Raw genomic sequence first — 20,922 nt, 5'->3', positions numbered from 1 at the left:
CTCTTTGGAAAAGCAGAAATGACTTAGTTTTTAACAGATTACGCGATATTCACTTTCTGCAGGTTATCTTCAGGGCTACCGCACTGATCCGCACGTGGTCATTACTCATTCCTGTGGCAGCCAGGGAGCTTTTGGATACTGGGTGTGTCCGATGGGAGATGGTAGCACAGAGTATCTTCAACCGGTTTGGATGGCGTCATATTAATAGAACAGGTGTTTAGTCATCTAGATCTTTCAGTCATCCCTGGTTTGGGCGAGTGTGTCGCCTTGTATCTTTTTGTTTTTTGGCCATATGGCTGTATTATGACTTGTACTATGCCGGATTTTGGCCTTTTTTAATATATGGCTGCATGCATCACTCGATGCAGAGGCTGGGGCTAAGCCTCCTTTTCGAAAAAAGCTTATGCGAGAAAAGGCTGTTCAGATTGCCAAGTCCATAGAAAACGACATAATCATCCCAGACCCTGCTCCCGAGGTTTGTGTTACCTTCATATACATAATTTGATGATGGGTCATTCTGTTATGTTAGTTATTATTTCATTAACCCTGTAACGTTAACCCTGTAACCTTATAGGATACTTTAGTCTAGTAGTCTACTAAAAACAATTTTATTATTGTCATATATGAACCTTGGATAGGAACACGTGGATTCACATGCCTGAACCATGGTAGCTTTAGATCCCCTTATTTTCTCTCCCCTCGCTGGTGCCTCATGTTTGGTTATTTCTTTAGCCTATACCAACTTGCTTGGGTTAAAAGCTTTTGTTCTTTTCATTGTTGTTGTCATACATGCACCTCCATAGACCACAAGCAGGTTATTTTGTTGTGATTTTAGTTGGATGACTAATGCCTTTCACCTTTTTCAATTGTTACGGATCCATCTAGTGGGTGTCTGATACCTTCGTGGACAGATATGACGAACTGGAGCCCATCCTTGTAAGGGATAGTGTACGGTGCTTCCTCCGATTATTTGTGAACTGTGAAGGCATGTCATGGGATCTTACCATTACCGCACAAACCTTAACCTTCATTGTCAGTTTCAATGCCCTGCAATGTGCAAAAGTTGTATTGGAGGGCATGGCACCTGAGCTCTATGGGATTCACATGCCTGAACCATGCTAGCTTTTGATCCTCTTACTTTCTCTTCCCTCATTGGTGTCTCATGTTTGGTTATTTCGTTAGCCTACACCAACTTGCTTGGATTACAAGTTTTTGTTCTTTTCATTGTTGTTTTCATACATGCACCTGATCACAAGAAAGTTAATTTTGTTGTGATTTTAGTTGGATGATGACTGATGCCTTTCACCTTTTTCAATCCTTTTTCAATTGTGACGGATCCATCTAGTGGGTGTCTGTTGCCTTCGTGGACAAGTATGACGAATTGGAACCCATCCTTGTAAAGGATAGTGTCCAGTGCTTCCTCCGATTATTCGTGAACTGTGAAGGCAAGGGCATGTCATGGGATCTTACCGTCACCGCACAAACCTTAACCTTCATTGTCAGTTTCAATGCCCTGCAATGTGCAGAAGTTGTATTGAAGGGCATGTCACCTGAGCTCTATTGGATGCATGCCAATCCCAACTGCATAAACGAATATGGATACTTTGCGCTCCATGAAGCTGCTGAAAGGTTCTCTGTTGACATGATTAAGCTGCTTTTACGCCATGGTGCATCAGCCAATGTGCGCACAGTTGGCAATAATATCATTGAGAATCTACTCCCGCTCCACGTCGCAGTTGAGAATACTTGCCTGCATAAGTATCTGGAGGATAACCTGGAGGACAATCTTTCTCGCAGCCAGAATCCACTCGATTATATCTACAAGCTTATCCATCTGCTGTGTCTGCCTGAAATGGTTTGTTTCACTTACCTCCCTATGTGAGTTACTACTTTTGCAGCATGACATAAAGAGTAACTGTGGCCATATCATAGAGCCCTGATAGCTGTTGTAATGAAATTATTGATACTACTTACCGGGTTTCCTTTCATCTCAACTTGTCACAGAAAGTAAAGTTTTCCTTTTTGTCTTCATGTGTTTGGACATGTTCTTATAGGAAAGGATAAGAAATCATCAATAAAATATACAAAAACTGTTGCTAGTAATTAATTTTATTCTCTTTGCCTTGGAGATTGTTCCTAACCCATATTTACTTTGATAGGAGGAAACATAGCGGAACACAGCAATACATAGAAAGATTATTCAACATTACTTGCTTGCATATGAATGCTAAATGCACTTAGATTTTTGTTCCTTATTGTTTTACAGAAGATCTTCTTGGATACAACTAGACTGCTTGCAGAAAAAACAAATAATTTACTTCAAGAGCTCTGGAATTACATTGAGGATGGAAAACTTCTCCAGTCTGCAGTTCTTCTACTGGCTGCTCAAGAGCAGATCCGTCGGGGCAGTTCTCCCAAGATAAATGACAGTAGTAAGAAAAATGGGTTTGACATTATCAATAACTGTATAGTGAGGCTTTCATATGCATTGAGATTGGAGAAAGGTTCACATGGAATGACACCAGAGCTTCTGGAAGAAAGGAAGACACTTTTTGATTATACATGGCTGCTTGTTGATGTAATTTCCATGTCGGTGAAGATCTTTCTGCATACATTCAAGCACATTCTGAGGTAAGCGTTTTTGGTATATTGTGGCTGCGGTGCCTCATATGCCTTTTACTTAATATTTGTATTTTTATTATTGTTAGTGCTGTTGTTTAAAAAAAGTACATGCCCTAATCTTAGCAAGAAGAATGTTAATAATTCTCACCTCAACTGATAATGATAATATGTTATACTTGCTCCGTCTAGGTTTACTGGGCATGGGGGACCAAAATGCTAGGAGCAAATTTCTGGCGCTCCGCATCCGATTAAAGCGCATGGATGTTTTGCGTCATTAACGACAGCGGTTAATGCAAGAGTTGCTCCTAGACGTACATGTTGCGCATGCATTGGCTGCATGCTCCTGATATTTATGTGCTACGGATTCCTCTTCTTCTAATTATCCATCCAGCATATCTGTGCCTTTAATGCAGGCTTAATTACATGGCCTAATAGGAACAGGCGGGCCTAAGCTGTTCGCTGGCCTAAAAAATGTGGACAGTGGTAGTATTTGACAACTTCGTAATAAGTTTTCATTTTGTTTAACAAATCTATACAGAAATGAACTTAGTAAAATCTAACACTTTCTCGAGATAATCAGTTGTTTCACGACATGCCGACTCTGGTTGCATCGAGTGGCTATAGCATAGCCAACACCTTCCTTCCGTTTAGTGGAGTTTCAACTTCACATTAAAAACATCACAAGATTATGCTTCCCCAAAAGTGTTGTGGATTCTCAGTAAAAAGAGAGTTTAAGGGCCCCGTTGTGTTTATAAGCTAGAGGTCTTCTTATATTTGCTCCAATAACAGTCCTCATCCTTGAGAAGGATTAGATATAATCTTGTCCCGTTGATCTAAGATAGGGCTGGATTAGTTATGCGAGTAGATACTACTCCTATCTATTAGGGGCTAGTTGGGAAGAAAGATTCCGGGGGAAACTTAACCTTCACAAAGAATGCCCTCATCCTTAAGATAGATTCGATATAATCTTGTCCGGTTGATCTGAGATAGGGTTGGATTAGTTATGTGAGTAGATACTATTCCCTCCATCCCATAATACAAAAGCGTCTTTGAAACTAGTATAGTGTCAAAAACACTCTTATATTATGGGGCAGAGGAAGTATCTATTAGGTGCTAGTGGAGAAGAAAGATTACAGGGGAAACTCAACCTTCACAAAGAATGCCCTAGGTGATTGATATCATTTATTTACTGATACTAGTTTCAGTATCTGAATTCCAGAGCTGGTTTATTCTACCTAAAAGCCGAGTTTCAAGCAATAATAAGATTGCAACACATGTATATTATGTACTCCCTCCGTTTTTAAATATAAGACCTTTTAGAGATTTCAACATGGACTACATATGGAGCAAAATGAGTGAATGTATACTTTAAAATACGGCTAATACATCTATATAAATCCGTATATAGTCCATATTGAAATCTCTAAAAGGTCTTATATTTAGGAACGGAGGGAGCAGCATATATGAGGTTTTCTTTGGTGTAATTTGGAGGATGGAACTGTTACATATCGTTGAACCTTGTGTTTGATTTTACGCCAATTTTGTTTTCTCCTTTTTTTTCGAACACCTTGAGAGGGGCAGGGGGTTCCTGCATTTCATTAAGAAGAAAAAATTTGGTCCGGTTTATAAGGAAAACCGTACCCGAAAACCCGAAGAGAGTTGGTCCTTTTGCTGCAATGTTTTAGAGTTGTCTGCTTAAACCAATGAACTTTTTCTTGCAGCAATTATCTATCCCCAAATTATCACCGAACTACTACCTTTTTTAACCCTCATCCCTTGTACTTATTGTACTACTGTTATCATAAAGCTGCACATCTTACCAGCTTGACAACTATGAACCACATGTCAATTGTCATGCACATGTGGCATGAGGGCCTTGGCTCAGTGGTTGGGCATGCGGTTGTGCAGCCCAACGACCCGAGTTCAATTCCTAGAATTGACAGGTGATGCACAGGGAGTTTTCTCCCATTTATTGAGGATCAAGTTTGGCGTGTGGTAAAACCACTCATCAAAAAAAATCTTGATACTCATTTAAAAAAATTCTGAGGACCATGTTTATCTTGATACTCATACTAAAATGGCCGTATGCATCCCTTGTTGGTGCAGAGGCCGGGAAGTGAAAATTTCTCCCATTTTTAAAAGGTCATCCAAAGTGACATTTCCCACAAGGTTAGGAAGGACACCGGGGGCGACTACCGGCGGGCCTGGCGGATGGTCACAGCCGGCGGCGCCCGCACGCTAACTGGCCAGTGTCCGGTCGGAGGTAGGTTCTGGGCCTTGGCCACTGACACCGATGACGAACCAGAGAATGAAGTCCCAGATCAGCGTGAGGTACAATCCCAACTCCATCAGATCTTATATGCGAATCATTGCAGCTAGGATATACCAAGGAAGAAGTTGCACAAAATTTAGATGGCCTCATTCCTTCGTCCGATCGTGCTTGGTCTGGACTTGGAGATCATACGGAAGACAAGACAGAGGTACTCCGGCGTATCGTACATCGACGCACTGCACCGTCCGCAATACGACCATGGAAAGGACCTCTTCCGAAGGTACGACTACCGGCATTAACACTAGCTGATTTTATCGATTCTTGGAAGACAGTCCCGATCAAACGGAAGAACAATCGAGCTGTGGCGACGGTGCGTCCGTCGGCGACGTCCTCGTCGCAGGTAGATCTCGGGATCCGAGAAAAGAGGAAGCAACGTTTGAATTTACTCATAGGCCAAGATGGGCCATTAATTGATGTGAAAGGGCCCGAGACAGCTGGGTATAAGGCCCAGTTGTGCCCGGTGGATAGCCCAGAGATTAGCGAACGATCTGATATGTACGAGAAAGAAAGCTCGGTAGAAAACGAACTGGGAATCAGGGTTTGCCACGAAGGCACATATCGCAAGTCTTTTCGATCGCCGCCTGGGTTCCCGTCGAGAACGGGAAGAGCCCGCCGGGTGCCGGCGCTTTCCATGGCCGCACGGGGTGGATCCCAGCCAGCGGCTACTCCCTCTGAACCCAAGCAGGTTGCAGCGGCTCCTCACTCTGATCCCAAGCAGGTTGCAGTGGCGCATACCTCAGGGGCAGGGAATCCAGCACTGTCACGATCTGATGGGGAGCGTCCTCTGCTTACTGCAGGAAAGGACAGTCAGGGCCGTGGAGGTGTGACGTTTAAGCCTGCACGAGGTGCAGGGTATAACAGAGGAGGTGGCGGATACCAGGGATATAGAAATTTTGGACAACATTGGAACAAAAACTTCAGCGGTCAAGGTGGTGGACGTGGGCAATGGAACGTCGGGGGAGGGCCGGGGGGAGGTGCTAATCAGTGGCACAGACCTTTCCAACCTCCGGAAGGCAATTTTGTCGAAGGTGCAAGAGGTTCGACCTTTCGTCAACGTGGGGGTGGTGGACTCCGAACGTTTGGCCGAAACAATTCGCTGCCCAAGTGGAAGGAAATTAATCCAATGGCAAACGATGGAGTGCCAGGTAATACTTCCAACTCTGCTGAGAGACCTAGGTCGGCTGAGGATAGAGACACCGCACGCGCGAACAAAGCTGCTCGAAAGAAGGAAAAATTGGCATGCTACAGGTGTGGAGTTCCTGGACACTTCGTAGTAGATTGTACAACTGAGATATGTGATCTCTGCCAGAAACCAGGTCATGATGATGCCACATGTCCGCTACTCTCAGTTCCTAAGCCGGTAATTAATATTTATGGTGTATGTCAAAGTAGGCTGATGTTCTTTGAGACACCAAGATCCTCATCGGTCCTAGTTCCGCCTCGCCTAGAGAGTTCCAGAACGGGACTAGTAACGGTTACAAACGGAACACTGACTGCAGAACAAGTTTCTCAACAGCTGAAAAGGCTTGTGTCTGAGACATACCAGTGGGCACCAGATAAGGTAGATGATCAAAGTTTTCGAGTAGAGTTTCCAAGAAGAGAGGATCTTCAACGGTTGCTTGCATTTGGGGTCAGCAAAGTTAGTGATAGAAAATGTTTACTTGAGTTTGAGGAGTGTAAAAAACCGGAACCACTGGGTACGCTGTTAAAGAAGGTTTGGATTAGATTTTCAGGAATACCAGAGATTCTTCTTAATGACTTCCTTATTGTATGGAGTCTAGGGTCTTTGGTTGGTAAGACAAATAAGGTGGATATGCCTTTTACTCGAAAACGGGGTATAGCGAGGGTGTGTGTGTTGGTCCTTGATGTTGAGTACATACCGGACTACGCACCATGGTCTTACGATGGAATTCACTATGACCTTGATGTAGAGGTCGAGGTGGAGGTCCAACAGCAATCACATGACGGTGATACTCATATGGCAGATGGAGATGATCGAGATAAGGAGCAGGGAGATGCCGACGAGGATCAGCCCGACAAGTCTAATCACAATGCAAAATCACAATCATCATCTGCCAAGCATAATTCACTTAACAGCGCAGGAACCCCTTCCTCTTCAGTGTCACCTATGGTTACTTTACGGCTTGGATCTTTTGAGATGCCTACGCCAACTACTCTATGGACGGAAGCATGTGTCGAAGAGGAAGTAATACCTGCTATCGAGGAAGAGATACCACGTCAAGGAAAAAATACTTCTCCGCCCATGCGTTTGTCACACTTGGAGGTGCTGACCACGCCAATCAGTTCAATCAAACTTCATAGGGAAGATGAGCAACTGAGCCTGAAACAGACATCTGTGCCTAAGACGTGTAATCAGGACGTACATCGGGGTGACATGCAATTTTCGAAGCATACTGATACTTCGGCCGGGCTGATTGGAAACAGTAGCAACGATGTGAGAAGTACAAGCCACTATTCTCACAGTATGTCCCAGGGTGACATGCAATATACGAAGCAAAAGGATGCTTCAGCTGGTCTCAGCAACATAACATGCGCAGCCAGCCATTATAAGTCAGCTCTGTCAGAGGGGGACATGCAAGCCATGCAGCAAAACGTTGCTTCAGCTGGGCTGGTGAGCAACAGCAGCAATGTAAATGCTGCTTCTGATGGACCGAATCAAAATACAGAGTCTGAATCTTGCTTGTTGAATCAGCAGCAGCAAGACATCAGTTTTGCAATACTGGAACAGACTTCCGCACCGTCTTCTGGGCAGGACAAGGTTGCTGCTGATTGTAAGGTAAAAGGACGAACACATACAGCTATATCCTCACAAGATGTGATTTCTTTAGGAGGAATTCCAGATCCTTCTTGCGGAGATTTAAGGTTCAGTCAACGTATCTAGGAGCAGCCGGATGCCGATGACATGTTACTAGCGCGTGCTACGAGGGCAGCAAAGCTTCGAGATGTCGAGGCAGCTACAGGTATGCAAATTGATCATAATGCTTCAATACTGCATTTCACCGAATCTGAGATTATGCAAAATGCTAGCGACATAGGAATTACTCTAGGTTCTTCCAGCAAACAATTAGCGAAAACTATTAATGATATTCTTGATATAGAAACGGATAGAACTATGGAGTTTATTCAAAATCTTGCATCGGTCAAGCCTATGAATGAAAAAGATATTAATGAATTAGGAGGGGTAGAATTACAAAAAGTATGTCAAAGTTTATTACACATAGACGGAGAGGAAGAGGAGGGGGATGATACAGGATTGGAGGGGTATACGGCCTCTTTAATTCCGGGTACGCATTCACCATCAATTAATCAAAAAGGTATCACTCAAATGATTCTGGAAAAACCAAAGCAACCTTGGAAAAGGAAGGTTTTTCCCGAATCAGCGGTTAGGAGAAGTGCCAGAGTGAAACAAAAGAAAAAATTCCATGATGATATATGAAAGGAATATTCTGGAATAGAAGAGGTCTAGCAGACTTGGCTAAAAGAAGGTTCCTTAGAGAAACATCGATAGAATATAAACTAGATTTTATGGCTCTACAAGAAACTGGAAGAGATAATTTCACACCTCAATTTTTAAATACTTTATCAGGAGGGGTTGAATTTGACTGGCACTGTTTGCCACCAAGGGGTAGATCTGGAGGAATCTTACTTGATGTCAAATGTGAGACATTGGAGGTGATGAGTGTGGTTTACGGCGAGTTTACCGTTAAGTTTCGAGTGAGATCGAAAATTGATGGGTTCAGATGGGCTTTGATAGCCGTATATGGTGCAGCTCAACCAGAACTAAAACCTGACTTCCTTGCTGATCTAGTAAGAATTTGTGGAGAAGAAACAATCCCAATTATGGTGGGGGGAGATTTTAATATTATCAGGAGGTCTGAGGAAAAAAATAACGATAACTATGATGAACGATGGTCACTCATGTTCAATATGGTTATTGAGAGTCTCGATCTGAGGGAGATTGACCTTACTGGTAGACAATTTACATGGGCGAATTCTCTACCGGTACCAACATATGAGAAGTTGGACCGAGTACTAACTAGTGTCGACTGGGAACAGAAGTACCCCTTTGTCACAGTACGGGCATTACAGAGAGCCATCTCAGACCACACACCCCTCATGGTTGACTCAGGGGAGGCCAATCATGTAGGTAATAAAAATGTCTTCTCATTTGAATTAAGTTGGTTTGAACGAGAAGGCTTCATGGATCTCATAGCTCGTGAATGGGCTAGAAAAGTTGGTGGCTCTACGAATATTGAAAGATGGCAGAACAAAATAAGACATCTTCGCCAATTTCTGAGAGGATGGGCGAAATATCAAAGTGGTATTTATAAAATAGAAAAAGAAAAACTGACTCGTCTGATTGATGATTTAGACATCAAAGCCGAGTCGGCACAGTTAAACATGACAGATAGGAATAATAAGATAAATGCTGAAAAAGAATTGCAAAAATTGTTAAGAGAAGAGGAAATGAAATGGGCACAAAGAGCTAAGGTGAACAAGGTAGTTCATGGAGATGATAATACTAAATTCTTTCACATGATTGCAAATGGCAAGCATAGAAAGAAAAAAATAATTCAACTGGAGCAAGATGAAGGAACAATAGTAGGTCATGAAAACTTAAAATTATACATATCTGAATATTACAAGAAATTATTTGGACCTTCAAAAGAGACGTTGGTCTCACTGGATGAGAGCTTGAATCATGATATACCTCAACTAAATGCAGATGAGAATGAGGTTTTATCTGCTCCCTTTACAGAGAAGGAGGTTTATGATTCAATAGCACAAATGAAACGGAATAAGGCACCGGGACCAGATGGGTTCCCAGCAGAATTTTATAAGAAGTGTTGGCATATTATTAAAGGTGATCTCATGCCTATGTTCCAAGATTTATTCGAGGGCCGGTTGCAGCTTTTCCACCTCAACTTTGGAACAATTACGTTGTTGCCAAAAAAGGTGGAAGCAACACGCATTGAACAGTTTAGACCAATTTGTTTGCTGAATGTGAGCTTCAAGATTTTCACAAAGGTTGGAACAAATAGGTTGTCACAGATAGCACATTCTGTAGTCCAACCGACACAGACGGCGTTTATGCCTGGGAGACATATCCTTGAGGGGGTTGTCGTTCTTCATGAAACGTTGCACGAAATCCATACAAAGAAATTAGATGGAATTATCTTTAAAGTAGATTTCGAAAAGGCTTACGATAAGGTAAATTGGTCATTCCTTCAACAGGCCTTACGAATGAAAGGTTTTAATGAAAGGTGGAGAGATCAGGTTGATGCTTCCATACAGAAAGGGAGCGTAGGTGTTAAAGTAAACGATGACATAGGACATTATTTTCAAACACACAAAGGGTTAAGACAGGGGGACTCAATGTCCCCAGTATTATTCAACATAGTTGTTGATATGTTGACAATACTCATTACGCGAGCCAAAGATAAAGACCAAGTTGGTGGACTTATTCCACACCTTGTAGATGGGGGTGTGTCTATATTACAATATGCGGATGATACAATTCTTTTTCTGGAACACGATATGGCTAAAGCAAGGAACATGAAATTATTATTGTGTTTATTTGAACAATTATCAGGGCTCAAAATTAACTTTAACAAAAGCGAAATCTTATGCTTTGGAAAGGCAAAAGAAGAGCAACACGCGTATAGACAGCTATTTGGTTGTGAACTAGGATCACTTCCGTTTAGCTACCTCGGAATACCTATTCATCATAGGCGTCTCACAAATAAAGAATGGAAATGTATCGAAGAAAGAATTGAGAAAAAAATAAGCTGCTGGAAGGGTAAACTAATGTCATATGGAGGGAGGCTTGTCTTAATTAACTCGGTGTTAACAAGCTTACCTATGTTTCTATTGTCTTTCTTTGAAATACCAGTAGGGGTACGAAAAAGACTAGACTTTTACATATCTCGGTTTTTCTGGCAAAGTGATGAAGCTAGAAAGAAATACAGATTAGCTCGGTGGGATATTATATGCTCTCCTAAAGATCAGGGGGGTTTGGGCATTGAGAATCTAGAAGTGAAAAACAAATGTTTGCTTAGCAAATGGCTATATAGATTATCTACAGAATCTGAAGGAACGTGGATTCAGATACTTCAGAACAAATACCTAAATTCTAAAACTTTAGCTCAGGTTACAGCTAGACCAAATGATTCCCCATTTTGGAAAGGGCTAATGAAGATAAAGATGAAGTTTTACCAGAGGGTAAAATTTATAGTGGGTAATGGTGCCTCAACAAGGTTTTGGGAAGATACTTGGCTTGGGAACACACCACTTGCACTTCAATACCCAATGTTATATAATATAGTACAACGTAAAGAGGATTATGTATCCACGATACTACAATCTACACCGCTTAATATACAGTTCAGAAGGGCTTTAGTAGGAGCTCGCTGGGATGCATGGTTGCATTTGGTTGAAAGAATCATGCAGGTGCATTTAGCTGAACAATCAGATAGTATTAGGTGGATATTAACTAAGAATGGAGTATTCTCAGTCAAGTCCATGTATACACATCTGATAAATACAGGAATTTTACCAACATCTGTACCTATTTGGAGGATCAAGGTGCCCCTGAGAATTAAAATATTTATGTGGTTTATACACAAAGGGGTCATACTAACCAAAGATAACTTACTTAAGCGCAGTTGGAGAGGAAGGCCTAACTGTTGCTATTGTGAGCAAAATGAAACAATTAAACACCTTTTTATAGAATGTCCTCTTGCAAAACTGCTATGGAGAACTATTCAAATAGCTTTTAATATCAGCCCACCTATATGTGTTGGTTCAATATTTACAACGTGGCTCAATGGAGTTGACGTTAAAATATCGAAACTTATCGGTGTTGGGATATGTGCTTTGTTTTGGGCAATATGGAATACCAGGAATGACATGATCTTTAATGGCAAGAACTTCAACAATTTTTTGCAGGTTATATACAGAGCAACGTCTTGGATCCGTACGTGGTCGTTACTCAGTCATGCGGAGTACAGGGATCTTATGGATATTGGGTGCAACCGATGGGAGATGGCCGCACGGGTTATCTTCAACTGATTTGGATGGCGTGCTAATAATAGACTAGATGTATAGGCATCGTAGTCTAAGGTTACATACGCCGGATGTGGCTTTTATCATGCTTTCTTTTACACTTTCGGCTTTTTCAGCTATTTGGATCTAAGATACTATTTTATCTATCTTTAATAATATGGCTGCATGCATCGATTGATGCAGAGGCCGGGGGCTCGCTTCCTCCTTATCAAAAAAAAAATGTGGCTCTGCTGACCTCAGAGTGGTTTACCTGTTGGCCTAACGTGGCAGCTCATGCTAAAAGATAGGTGTAGTTTCCTGATAATATGTGCGGAGGATGCGTAGTTTGTGAATATTTTTCTAAGAAGCATATTTCTTTTTTCTTGCTTGATGCTACAGATCAATTTAACATGTTCTCTAATATTTTTCTCACTAAATTCTGCTTGTTTGATTGAAAGAATCTCAAATCAGATGTTACTTAAGAGTCAGAAAGTTCCCGTCCACTTCACCTCGGTTTGTTGCTTGTATAGCTGATTCATGCTCTAATATTTAGCCTGTCATATAATGTAATGAGATACAAACTCCTCTTATCTCTAAACACTTGGGAAAAGGTGATGTCAGAGGTAATGAAACAAGAGAAATAATTGATGGGAGTAAAGCCGTTGTAATAATTATTCTAATGAAATGTTCTATGTCAGAAGTATAAGTAACAACCAGTCTGTTATTAGTTATCCATATACTAATCTACATCAGATCCCCTGTCTGGCTACTTCTTTCCTTTTATCTTCATCATCGAACAGACAAACAACCTGTAAGAACACCTGTTGTGCTCCATCTTGTAAGATATTGCTTGATATTTTTACATTGTGAAGGAGATTTCTATACGAGTTCATGATAGATATAGCATTAATGATTTCTGCATTGAAGTCACACACTATACAACTAGAAGAATGGTAGTTCCTTCTTTGGTACCATTTGCATTTTTGTCATGGAAATGCAAATCTTATAATCAATACTTAATGCTTGCATTAATAGTGAAAACATTGGTGAGAGAAACACTAGATCTCCATATTAATATTATCTGACACGAGTACAGTGTGAAATGCTCTTTCGCTAAGCTAATTCGAGTTGGAACTTCTGCACTTTTGTGGGCTATATGGAACTGCAGAAATGACCTAGTTTTTAACAGACAACAATCTATTAACTTTTTGCAGGTCACCTTCAGGGCTACCGCCTTGATCCACATGTGGTCCTTACTCACTCCTGTGGAAACCAGGGAGCCTTTGGTTACTGGGTGTGCCCGATGGGAGATGGTAGCTCAGGCTATCTTCAGCCGATATGGATGGCGACATGCCGATAGAATAGGGAATTAGTCAACTAATCCTATTCATATCTTCGGCTTAGGCGTTGATCGCCTTGTAATTTCTTTTTCCTTTACTTTCGACTTTGTACCTATTTTGGATCTTTTCAGTACTTAAATAAATGGCTGTATGCATCACTCGATGCAGAGGCCGGGGCGAGGTCTCCTTTTCGAAAAAAAAACAGTGTGAAATGCCAATTTTGTCTGTTCTTGGCTTCACTTGTGTCTATTTTCTGGTTTTGTCATTGCCTTGTATTGTCTCTAGTTGTTTCTAGCAGTAAAATTGTCCATATCAACATGCGCTTTTCTCATTTCTCTTTGCTTATTTTCTGGATGCATGGCAGATAAATTTGCAAAAATGAGCACTTGCATATTTTTATGCTGGCAGCTGTTCGGCAGGACCCCAGCTCCAAAAATTATAGGTACCGGAGCTGGGGGTATATTAGGTGCGTTGACATGAGCCTTCTTTGTTCATGTTAGACTGAAAACGTATGCTTAAGGTACTTTATTTAGCCTACAAACTTCAGGTACTGCAAGAAACACGGAGTTGGGGCTCATTACCTAAACTTTTTCTTGACCCTAGAGGACTGTTCAATTTAGTTCAACAAATACTAGGTGTATGCAATTTAGTTCAATTGTGCTGGTTCAACAAACAGTTCAATATAGCCCGAAGAAATTGACACCTTTCTCTTTGAGAAACCAAAACAAACAATTAAAGTGATTTCAAACAATTAAAGTTTTCTCCTCCGAACAATTCTTTCCATCATCTTGCTTCTTATGATTAGCTATATAAATTGATACGTTGTATATACAGTAGATCTATGTTAGTGGGGACTCCCATGTTAGTGATATATTGCCTGATACAATAGCTTGTATGTCATGTAGGTGCCTCATGCCGAGGTCTTTCAACATGTTTCATCTATCCTCAAAGAGTACGGATTTTGCCCTCCTGGAGATTCCATGGACACTCTAATACTGTACTACTCTTTGTATTGCTTCACACAATAATTTTCTATGCGAATAAACGGTTATTTCGCTGATTATTTTATTTTGTCTTCCACTTCAGCCAGCCTTATGACTGCAGAAAGTCAGACGGAGAGTCAAATGGAGAGTCATGCAAAGGTTTGTCAGGCTCGAGTGATTCTTTTTACATTTAACAAACTGAGTCCTATTCTCTCCCCTTCTTTCTAAATTGCATAATTGGGCTTGTAGATGCAAACATGTCAATTAAGGAAACGGCCAATCCGGATGGTGCACAGGAAAAGGTAAAGAGATACTCAAATCTGGGGTTGGTCTGGTCTTCGATAGACGATTGTATTGGGGAATGTGAAATGATATCGCGGCAGCAAAAATAAAAAAATCTATTAAAAAAACTGCCCTTTCCTTCTTCTATTTTTTGTTTTGCTTTACATCAACTCTTTCTAAAAATATATAAAGAAGTGAAAATTTCCCAATTGACAACTCTTATGAACGCTTTCAAATACATTTTTTTTTGTTTTTCGAAAAGGAGGATGACCCCGGCCATGCAGCCATTTTATAATTATTCACAAAGACCGTACAAAGTAATACATCAGGAAGTCTGAAGGCACTATCTTAGCAACATCTTTCGCTACTCATATGATCATATCCACTTGATGAAGTGGTGCCGATAGTCCGAGCCTAATACCAAACAGACATCGCATAAATGCCTAACATCTAAAGCCGGATGCCTCAACCAAGCCAAATAATGGGTTTGAGATGCAAACCTGGATCTGTCCCATAAGCATCCAACCGACAACATGTGCACTATCCAGACCACCTTCAAAGCCCCACATCTGACCATCTAGATCCAGCGACCATTCACAACCGCACTGCCACCGTGGGAGAGCCCTGACACACCGGCCACTGCCTGCGTGTGCCATCACTGGAGCCTGGGAGGAGGGCCGCCACTGCACCTCACCAAACCACAAGAGCCACCGAGAGGAATCCCGCGCGCTCGTCACCATCGCTGATCCGATCTAATCCGGAGCCAAAGTCACCAGATTGTCGGCGCAAATCCGCCTTGGACAAGGACATCGCCACGCCATGCCGCCGCGAGAGGCCTGGGCTTCACCTGCCACCACCATCCAGAGCCGTGGCCCCGGGTCGCCACTACCAAGAAGTCCTCCACGCCGCTGCATCACGCACGCAGGCACCCCACACCAGCGAGCCACGATGCCGCCCAGACCCGAGGAGGCCGGCCCACGCTGCCCCATGACCCCATCACGCAAGAAGAAGACGCCCCGCCGCCGCCCATGCCCTTGGGCGGCGGAGATGGAGAGGGTGGCAGGAGGAGGTGACCGGCGGTGGAGTCAAATACATAATAGAATCTTTGTTGTTTCCAACACCTTAGTGTTCTTGAATGATCTGTGTAGATTCCATTCACATTATTGTTGTTTCCAACACCTTAGTGTTCTTGAATGATCTGTTGCATCTGAAATTTATTTGGTACCTGTGAGGAAGATACTGATAGACGAAGATGCAGTGTAATATAATCGTTAGAGGCAATAACAAAAGCATGTTTCAGTTGCAATGTTTATGCCATGCATTGTGCTGGTTCAACAACTTTTTATGTTGCTTGAGTACTACACTGCAGTAACATCATTCATATCTAATGAAACACCAATGTTGTGTATTGATCAACATAATACATCTCAAGTGAGAGGTACTGGCTGGAAGTACAATTTTTCTATTTTTTATGCCGTACCTCTATTGAAATATGTGACAGGCTGTGAGAACGAAAGTAGGCGGAGGATGGGATCCCACGTATACAAAGAGAAGTTTTTTCCCATATTGGAGATCAGTATTAGAAGACCAGTTTCCTGTGAGGGTGTATCCAGCCTATGCAAGCTCAGATGGGCGACTACGTATTTCTATAAGTAAGAACTTAATTATGGCCAATGGATCTACTCCAAATCAAAACTATAGACCTGCTCCAGTGCCAAGAATCTCGCCACTTACAAGCAATAATCAACCCAGAAGGTGCTTTATTGTTGGCACAGGCCCGATCAAGCGTTGTACGCCGGCTCCTTGACGAGTACTTTCCGTCGACCGAACTCGTACGTACAATACCACGGTTGATCGATTCTTCCTGAGACAAGGTGCACGTACAAAGCTAGCTAGCAAGCAGCCTAGTAGCTGGATGGATTTTACTTGGTGTCAGCTAGCTTCGAATACTACTCGGTGTCAGCTAGCTTCGAATACGAGCCAGATCAAGTTGCCGGCGAAACACTGAAAAATACACGCACGCAAGACAACACTAAGACGCCGAGATTGATGGCTACGGGAGCGTGTCGCTTCCGAATATTTCTGTGTATTGCTTTGATCTTCTTGGTACAAAGTACAGGGGTATACATGAGTATATATATTAGCTAGCTAGGCTGCCAACTAATCCTAATTCTACTCGGTGATTGACGTGGAAACTTACACGGACTCGTACACGGAAACTAATCCTAGGACGCCGTGGTTATTCCTAACAATCACCCCCCTAAACACGATGTCCTCACTTCACAGCTTCGACACCAATCCTTCGTCGCATCTTCATGAACTTCCGTCGTCCCAAAGATCTGGTTAGGATATCTGCAAGCTGATCGTCGGTGCAAACATAGTTGACATCAATCTTGCTTTCTTCCACGCACTCCCGTAGGTACCGATACCTCGTATCGATGTCTTTGCGTCTATCATGACACACTGGATTCTTCCACAGAGAGATTGTAGACTTGTCGTCAACATTGAGCACCACTGGTTTCCGTTCCTTACTTGTGAGGTCACCGAGTAGTCTTCCTAGGCACACACCTTGACACACCGCGGTTGCAGCTGCAATATACTCTTCTTCACGGCAGGATAATGCGACCACTTTGTGCTTTTGTGATAGCGAACTCACTATATTTCCTCCCAAGAAATATACCACGCCCGAGGTACTTTTACGGTCGTCCACATCTCCTGACATGTCATTATCACTGTAGCCCGGTAGCTTCATCATCTCCTTCTTCTTCTCTCTCAAATAGACACAACCGAAGTTTGTTGTCTCTTTGATGTACCTGAGTATATTTTCCACAGCTGCCCATTGTTTCGTCATGGGTGCTTCCATGAAGCGACTCATTATGTCAACAGAATAGGCCAAGTCCGGTCTTGTATTTGTGAGATACCTCAACTTTTGGACCACACTTCTATACTCCGTTGCATCAACCGCAAGTGCTTCACTTTTCTTGCTTAGTATAAGACGAGGCTTCATTGGAACATAACTTGGGTTGCAATCTTCCATGCTACTGCTTTCAAGTATCTTCTTTGTATATGCGTGCTGGCATAGTGTGATCTCGTCCGGCTTTTGTTGTACCTCGATCCCAAGGTAGTAACGCAAGAGCCCTAGATCAGTCATCTTGAATAGCTCCTTCATTTGTAGCTTGAAGTTTGCAATCACCTCTTCGTCAGCTCCAGTTATCAACAGATCATCCACATAGATGCCCACTAAGAGACGATCCTTTCCATTACCTTGCTTATACATCGTATGCTCGAGTGGACTCTTCTCAAAACCTAGAGAAATCAATGTACTGTCAAGCTTGATGCTCCATGCTTGATAAGCTTGTCGTAGCCCGTACAACGCCTTGTGTAGCTTCAATACCTTGTGTTGCTCTCCTTCTTTGATATATCCCGGTGGTTGCTTCACATACAATTCTTCTTCTAACTCCCCAGCCAAAAACGTGAAGTTCACATCCATGTGATGTATCGTCCAACATTCTTGAGCCGCGAGAGCAATAAGTAGCCTCATCGAGTCCATCCTTGCAACCGGAGAAAACACTTCTTTGATTTCCACACCTTGCTCTTGCACGTTTGCTTTAGCCACGAGCCTTGCTTTATGCTTCACCAAGTTCCCTTTGGCATCCTTCTTGACTTTGTACACCCACTTGAGCTCTATGGCACTATGTCCGTTGGGAAGATCCACGAGCTCACATACTTTGTTGTCTTGGATCGACCTCAACTCTTCATCCATAGCATGACGCCAACACTCTTCCATGATTGCTTCTTCAAAAATTTCCGGTTCCTCGATGTGCAAGCATCGTTGCCCTTTACTTTTCATCTTCACCGAATTTATTTGAAGCGCTTCCTCTGGATAGAGATTAAATACGCGTCGTTCATGTGCTATTGGAGAAGCCACATATTCTTTTAAACTTGCCAAAGTTCTAATTTCTGGCGTTTCAAGACTTTCAGAGAACACACTTGCCCCTCCTCCAACGCTGCTTTCTAGGCTGAGTGCCCCTTGCAAAATTTCTAGGATTTGCTTCCCTTCTAGCCCTAGCCCTGGAGCTGCTGTATACAGCTCGTACTGGCCAACACCATCTGGCTTCTCCACTGTGCAGCACAAGCTAGTGAGCAAATCAGCCGCTTTCGTGCTTGCACAACTTGGGTTTCTCCCACCTCTGTTCGATGCTCGACCAATAGCCGCATCAACTTGCTCGTTCGGCACAACGTCGGCTCCGTGCGCTCGGGCATGCTGTCCACATGGGCTCTCCTCGTCCGGTCGATCTTCTAATGCAATAGATACGTCCGTGCTCAGGATGTCCGCACAACACGAAGTTGCATTTTCCAACATCACGTATGTGCCAAGTTCGTGTGGGCTAAGTGAAGGTCGCCGCATTTCATGTTCTATCGCGACGACTCCATCACATCCCACGCCGTGTTCTTCTGGCGACACATCTTCGCCGTCTTCCAGCGTGATCACACTGCCACACCTTATGTTATGGTATTCTGGTGTCATAACGTCACCTGTTTCTAGCGTGACCACACCATCACGCCCTGTGTCATGGTCTTCAGGCGCCATGTCTTCGCCTTCTTGCGTGACCACACCATCACGTCTTGTGTCATGGACTTCTGGTGCCACGACTTCACCTGGGTGTACTGATGTGGGTGCACTCACCGGACTCATGTCCAGATCATGATCATCTGGATCATCTTCGTCCACTAGTTCGCACATCAGAATCATATCCCCGTCGTCTCCTTCCTCAGCCATGAGCGCCTGTTGCTTCGGTGCTTCCTCGCAGTCAGCCTTGAAGTGACCGAGGAGGCCACACTTATGACATCTCACTTTTCTGATGTCAAACTTCCTCCTCGGTGGTGCAGGCGCATCCTCGTCATCCGAGTCGGCGAAGTTCTTTCTCGCCGAGCGCTGCTTCCCCTTCCCCTTCTTCTTGCTGCTGCTCGTGGATCCGCCTTGTTGTTCTTTTGACAGGGCAATCCATTGTGCCTTTGTCAGCATCAGGTGCTCACTCGCCTCTGTGTCGCCGAAACTGAGACGAATTCTCTCGTCGTGGGCCTTGAACCTTCCGACGAGATCCTCGACCGTGAGAGTCTTTAGGTCGAGACATTGCTCGATCGACATGACGATCTGGATGTAGCGTGCCGGCGCGGCGCGCAAAAATCGTCGAACGATCGCAACTTCTTCTAGGGTTGAACCATAGCCCCGTATGCCATTGACGAGGGTCTTAAGACGGGAGGCAAACTGATCAACCGTCTCGCTTTCCTCCATCTTCAGGCATTCGTAGCTTCTCATCAAGGACTGAAGGTGTGCTTCCTTGACACGTTCATGACCCTGGTGCAGGATCTTGATGGTCCCCCATGCCTCCTTCGCCGATTTCTTTCCGACGAGGTGTTGCAGCACATCCTTCGGCATGGCGGAGTAGATCGCCGTTAACGCCTGACGATCCGTCCGGTACTTCACCGCACCCTTCGCGTACTCGGCGCCGCCGGGGTCGACAGCTTCCCAGAACTCCGGTCCCTCCATCGCGACCTCCATGTTCATCGCCCATAGTGCGTAGTCCTCTCGATCCAGCCGGGGGAACTGCGACATCCTCACCATCGGCATCGGTGCTCCCGCTCCTGCCACAACGATCTCCTTGCCCGGGTTCGACATGATCTTTTGATTGCTTTCCGAAAATCACGTCAATAACCAAGCTCTAGATACCAATTGTTGGCACAGGCCCGATCAAGCGTTGTACGCTGGCTCCTTGACGAGTACTTTCCGTCGACCGAACTCGTACGTACAATACCACGGTTGATCGATTCTTCCTGAGACAAGGTGCACGTACAAAGCTAGCTAGCAAGCAGCCTAGTAGCTGGATGGATTTTACTTGGTGTCAGCTAGCTTCGAATACTACTCGGTGTCAGCTAGCTTCGAATACGAGCCAGATCAAGGAGCCGGCGTACAACGCTTGATCGGGCCTGTGCCAACATTTATCACTGCTGCTACTGGTGCATTCAGGTTCTTAAAGGTGCTAAAGTAGAGCAGAAAGGTATGCCAGGAGTTTTGTCTCCCTGTCCCAAGTTTTCTGAACATGCCCCTATAAAATACATGGGAAGAAAGAATTTCTGTGATGCACCTTTAATTAGTAAGATTATTCGTTGATCGTTCATTAAGGATTGGTGGTTTGCTAGATTTTTTTTTTTTGAAAAGGAGGCCTTGCCCCGGCCTCTGCATCGAGTGATGCATACAGCCATATATTAATCCAAATAAGTATCCAATAAGTACAGA

At 43.5% G+C, this 20,922-nt stretch overlaps 1 pseudogene; it reads left to right on the top strand.

Annotated features, from left to right (window-relative positions):
* Window positions 1-403: 403 nt before the first annotated feature.
* Window positions 404-20,674, top strand: LOC123412199 (annotated as a pseudogene).
* The last annotated feature ends 248 nt before the right edge of the window (window positions 20,675-20,922 follow it).

Source organism: Hordeum vulgare, chromosome 1H (genome assembly GCF_904849725.1).
Source record: "Hordeum vulgare subsp. vulgare chromosome 1H, MorexV3_pseudomolecules_assembly, whole genome shotgun sequence".
NCBI lineage: Eukaryota > Viridiplantae > Streptophyta > Magnoliopsida > Poales > Poaceae > Hordeum > Hordeum vulgare.
This window is presented reverse-complemented; position numbering and strand designations above follow the sequence as displayed.